This window comes from Mustela erminea, chromosome 3, assembly GCF_009829155.1.
Source record: "Mustela erminea isolate mMusErm1 chromosome 3, mMusErm1.Pri, whole genome shotgun sequence".
NCBI lineage: Eukaryota > Metazoa > Chordata > Mammalia > Carnivora > Mustelidae > Mustela > Mustela erminea.
In genome coordinates this window covers 55432181-55437997 of record NC_045616.1, presented here as the reverse complement: position 1 = coordinate 55437997, position 5817 = coordinate 55432181, and the positions used below count along the sequence as shown (strand labels likewise).

The 5817-nt window shown below is 31.8% G+C and overlaps 1 non-coding gene across 1 annotated transcript; it reads right to left on the bottom strand.

Annotated features, from left to right (window-relative positions):
• Positions 1–1834: 1834 nt before the first annotated feature.
• On the bottom strand, positions 1835–1941 carry LOC116587390. Its single transcript, XR_004284411.1, has one exon. It is a non-coding gene; the product is annotated as a U6 spliceosomal RNA (small nuclear RNA).
• Positions 1942–5817: the final 3876 nt, after the last annotated feature.

Sequence of the window (5817 nt, the reverse complement as noted above, 5' to 3'; positions counted from 1 at the left end):
GGGTGTGCCAGGGTTTATTGATCCATTCACCCACTGAAGAACATCTGTGTTGTTTGCAGGTTTTGGTGATTATGTAAAGAGCAGCTATAAACACTTGTGCAAAGTTGTTTGTGTAAACATAGGCTTTGATTTTTCTAGACCAAATGCATGTAAGCAGAAATTCTGAAAAATACAATTAGTGTAAGTTTAGCTATATACAAAACTGCCACAACATCGTCCAAAGTAGCTGTACCATTTTTCATCCCCACCACCAATTTATGCAAGGCCCATTTGCTCTGCACCCTCACCCACACTGGGTATTACTAGCATTTTTTATTTTAACCATTCTAATAGGTGTGGAATAGATCTCATTATGTTTTTAATTTGTTTTTCCCTAATAGCTCAGAGTATTATTGAACTTGTTTCATATGCTAATTGCTTTCTGTATATCCTATTTGATGAAGTATCTCAAGCCCCTGATTCTTTTTAATTGGGTCATTTGTTTTCTTACTTTTGACATTTGAGAGTTCCTTATATAATCTGGATTAAAAAAAGTCTTTTTCAATACGTTATCTGCAAATGTTTCCTTCCAATTTGCAGCTTCGTTTTTTTCAGCCTCTTAATATCTATTTTCTCTTACTTTTTTAATGGCATTTTTGGCATGCATTTTATTTCTATTAAGTAAAAATTGTCAATCTTTTCTTTTATGTATCTACATTTTTACTTGTAGTTAGAAAGCATTTCCACACAGACTAACGAGGGCTTCACCTACGTTTTCTTCTAAGGCTTGTATGGTATTATGTTTTCAAATTTAGAGCCTTGACCTCTGATGTTTATCCTTGTATAATGGTATGAGATTTGGATCTAATTTTATCCTTTGTCAATGGCTAGTCAATTATCCCAATAATGTTATTTAACCCACTGAGCCACCCAGGTGCCCCAATAATGTTATTTAAAAAAGCCTTTGCTTCCCAAAAGATATGAGATGCTATTCTTATCTCACACTAAACTTTCATATTTTTTAGTGTAATTCTGGACATCTATTTCCCTGGTTAGCATGTCAATTCATGCATCAAAACCATGCTATTTTAATTACAAGGGGACTGTATTTTAATCCCTTTTAGGTTTATTCTTTTCCAAAGATTTTTTTAAATTGATTTTATGTCCATCTTTGCATGTATATTTTTCCCTGTATATTTCAGTGTCAATTTGTTTATTCAACAAGAAGGTTTTTGGTACTCCAGTTATTAGTGAGTTTCTATGTTTTCCTGCATTGTTTTTTAAGTTTTTTTTTATAAAGATTGCTACTGCATTATTGGTTCACTATTATTAATACTTTTTATATTTCCATTATAAATATTGGCTTATACCCAAACATCATGTCCTTATTTTCACATTTAATAATTTTAGCTTTGTATCCACTTCGATATCAACGTAACTACTCTTGGTTTATTATGGCTACCATTTGCTTGATACACATTTGTGCATTTTTTTCATTTTTACCTTTTCGGAAAAAAAAATTTAAGTGTGGATGTTATAAGATATATAGTCATTTCTTGCTTTGTGAAGCAAATTAAAAATGTTTTTAATAGATGAATTAATCTATCCATATTTATTGGTGTGACATATTGGTTTCAGTTATTACATTAGTCTGATATAGCTATTATATGCACTTCATTACATTTGATAATTACTTATATAACAGGTTTCTTTGCTTTTTTATTCACTAAATTTGTTTTGATGCTTAGGTGAGCCTGAACTTTTGTTCTATTGGTTACCTTTGAATGAAAACATGTCTCTATTTTCTTATTTAATCTTTTACTAAATTTTTTGTTGACTTATAATGGTATACTTTTTTTATATGGAACACTTCATGGATTTGCATGTCATCCTTTTACATAGACCATGCTAATCTTCCCTCTATCATTTCAATTTTAGCACATGTGCTGCTGAAGTAAGCACTATAATGGTATGCTTGAATGGTATATCTAATGCTAGTACCAATATCAGTAAACATATGTTAATTTTCCCTTCCCCTACTTCCATTCCCCTATTTCACTTCTTTGTTGCAGGATACTATCAGACACAAATGACATTCATCACATAACGTATTTTATTCCGCCCTCATCCATACATTCCTTTTAGTCTTCAACCTAGAATTAAGTATATAAAATGTCTACTGTCACTCCTTTTGTTGTAATTGCCCCTATTGTCTCTTGGTTGGATGAAATTCATCTTCTAATCAATTCCTCAGAGAGGGATCATGGGCACATAACTCTTTGAGCTCTTGCATATTTTTTTGAGCTCTTGCATATTTAATCATTTCATGTAATCTTGATAGAAACAATTTTGCTGTTTATGAAATTCTTTGTTCACAATTACATTTGAGTACTCTGAAAATGTTGATCTCTTTCTCAAATTCTTCTTGATCTCCATAAATACATGTGATGGAGCACAACCAACACCTGAGTGCAATGTGCCATTTATTTTTTCACTTACAGGAAAGTTGAATTAAGGATATCCTCTTGTATTTATCCAAACAGTATGGGTATTTATAGTTTTATTTTTCTTTCTTTCTTTTTTTTGGAGGTGTGGGAAGGACATGTTGTAAGATTTATAATCATACCACCACCATTACCTCAGTCACATATTACCATTATAATAAAAAATATGTAAATGATCTTATTTTGCTACCAAATATGGAGATAAATATAAAATTCCTAGGTCACTGTCAAATTAGCAGAGTATTTTGTATTTTGGCATGCCAGAGATAGTGACACCACTGTTTGTTTCTTTTTGCTTATGCAGCAATAAGGGCAATGCATCCCATGTAGATGAGCTTAATAAATGCTTATTAACTGAATAAATCCCAGCTGTTGCTGCATAATTATTCAAAGGCATAATCCTAGGGTTTATTCATGTAAAACAATCCAGAACACCAGAAATGATGTTTGGAACATGTTCTTTTTCTTGACTTCATAATTTTAGATGTATGCCAAAAACCTAACAGTCACTGAGTAAAGGGAATCATAAAAGTCCAATGGCTGATTTTGTTCTCAGTTTGTGCTATATACACATAAAGCTCTTTATTACAGACTTTCAATAACCAATAAACTATTTGGAGGCAGCCTCCCTCAAGGTGGACTATTCCAAATCTCAAATATCTGCAAGTAATGAAGGACCAGTCAGGCTTTAAAGTAAAGTAATAACTTTATCATTTTGCTTTTCAAAGCCTTGCTACTTGGTTAAGAATGATGTTCAGATGAACAACATCAACATCACTTAAGAATTTAGCAAAATCACAAAATTTCAAGTCACTTCCCAGACCTAAATTTGAATCTCCATTTTACTAAAACCTCAGGTAATTTATATGCTCAATAAAGTTTGAGAAGCACTGCGTTATATGCTGGGGAAAAAAAAAAAAAGCTAATTAAAGATAAAGGGGTGCCTCAGTAGCCCAGTCGGTTGGGCATCCAACTTTTGGTTTTGGCTCAGGTCAAGATCTCAAGGTCCTAGGATAGAGTTCCATGTCAGGATCCACGCTCAGCAGGGACTCTGCTAGAGATTCTCTCCCTTTGTCCCTTCCCCCACTTGCACTCTCTTTTCCTCTAAAAATAAAGAAATCTGTAAAAAAATATAAAGGAGGAAGAAATCAAGGCTGTTTACAACAGAGTTGAATCAAGTCATAGTATATTTAACCAACATCAAGTGAAAGGATGAAAGGGTTAAAGTAGAGCCCATTTAGACACTAACTGCAGACTCAAAGGTCAAAGCAGCTAAGAGAAGAACAAGTTTTTCCATATCTAGATATCTTTTTCCTAGCATCTATAATTATACATTTGCTTGAGATTCTTAGGATCTATAGAAGACATAAGATTTTCATTCTGCACCTACAAATAGCAGACTATATGAACTTGAAAAAAAATTAGTCTCTGAGCATCAATCTTCTTCAGCATCAATGTGTGGTATACAATGGTTGACTATTATTAGTTTGACAATAATGTGAATTTTGTCCTTTACAAAAAAAAAAAATCTACAAACTCGTATCATATTAGAAAAGATGAAGTTCTTCCTTTTTTCCCTTATTCCTTCTTTCCATGTCTAGGAAAGAAGTCTCAAGGGCAGTGAACATCTCATTTATTTTTTAATCTTTAGAATCAAGTATAATAATGGCTCATGGAGAGTTCTCAAATGATGTTGGGTAATCAAATTGACATCAATCACTAATGTTGGAGAATTCAGGCATTTCTTAGTCAGTAGGTATCTGGTGGCCTCTTGTGATGATAACTTTTTTCCCAAGTGTTAATTCAATTCTGTATGTTTACTAAAAGTTTACAACAAGCTAAGATATAAAAGATACTGTTCTAGCTTAAGACTATTAACATAAAGGGCATCTGTGTGGCTCACTGGGTTAAAGCCTCTGCCTTTGGCTCAGGTTATGATCCCAGGGTCCTGGGATGGAGCCCTGCATCCAGAGAGCCTGATTCTTCCTCTTTCTCTGCCTACTTGTGATCTCTGTCAAATAAATAGATAAAATCTTTAAAAAAAAAAAAAGACTATTAACACACAACCCAGGATATTAATTTTTGTTTTCTTTAGAGAATATTTCATTTTGTACAAATGTACAACAAATGTCTGCAATGGAAAATACTTACAAAAGATATGAATTTACTGTTATGTTACTTGCTTATATTTAGCCATAACTGCAAATACTGTTCCATAACTAAGTAATTTGCTAAAATTTAACTATGGTAAAAAATAAACATTAGTAAATAAAATCACTATATAAATATTTCAGATGCTGATTATTGACTTCCTTATAAATATTTGTTAGTACTGATTGTTTCTAAAATATGGAGTAGATGTATGTAGAATATATAGTCATACTTGAAGTGTTATATTGATATATGACTAAGAAGCAAAGTATTTTAACTTACATGTGCATGCCTCTGTATTTATATTTCAGGATGATCTATAAAATGCCTAATTTTATTCAAGTATTGATACAGATACTAACACATTAAAATTTAATATAATCAGCTGTAAGGTAATCAAATGAAATAACTTAGAATCATAATTATCCTGTTGTGGTTGTAGGTTTGAGGTCCATCTGCTTCTTAATATCTTAAAAATGGGTAAAAATATGAAAGCACCTTTACTTGACATTAAAAATATCAGATTTCATTTTCAAAATAAAAAAAGGACACTCAGAATAAACAGTAAATCTGTTAGCTTTACTATTGGGAAAAAAAAAGGTAAAGTACTAAAATAAACTTTTTCTCCAACTTTATAATTCATACCAGTATGTCTAGTAGTAGCACTGAATTTTGATGGCCTCAAATAGATATAACTAGAAATTCTAATTAGCAGAAAAGAAGAAAATTTGGATGCTTCATTAATAATTAGAATGTACTCTTACAATATAACCAGAATCAGAGTTCAAAAATAATTCATATTTTAATTAACTTCTTAAATATTTGCATGCAAGTCCAGCACAACTTGATCTTCAAAGACATACTGCATCAGTATTCTCTAAATATTACTGTGGAGAGGTTTAATAAGTTTATGGTTATTATAAGGCTGGAAGTTATAGTTAATTACTTTTTCTCTCTTGCAACCTATTAATAGTCTTCATGAAAATAAATTAGTCATTTTCCATATGCATGCATTATCACCAAGCCCAGCGGTTTACTGATTACAAGGACAGAACTGAAAGGATAAGAACTGAAGCTCACGTTAGAGATACAAACCTCTCCTACCTTCACTTCCCACCCCGTATGCCTGAATCTTATATACTAAGTTAAAAGTTAAAACTTTAAGGGATTTTTTTGTTGTTTT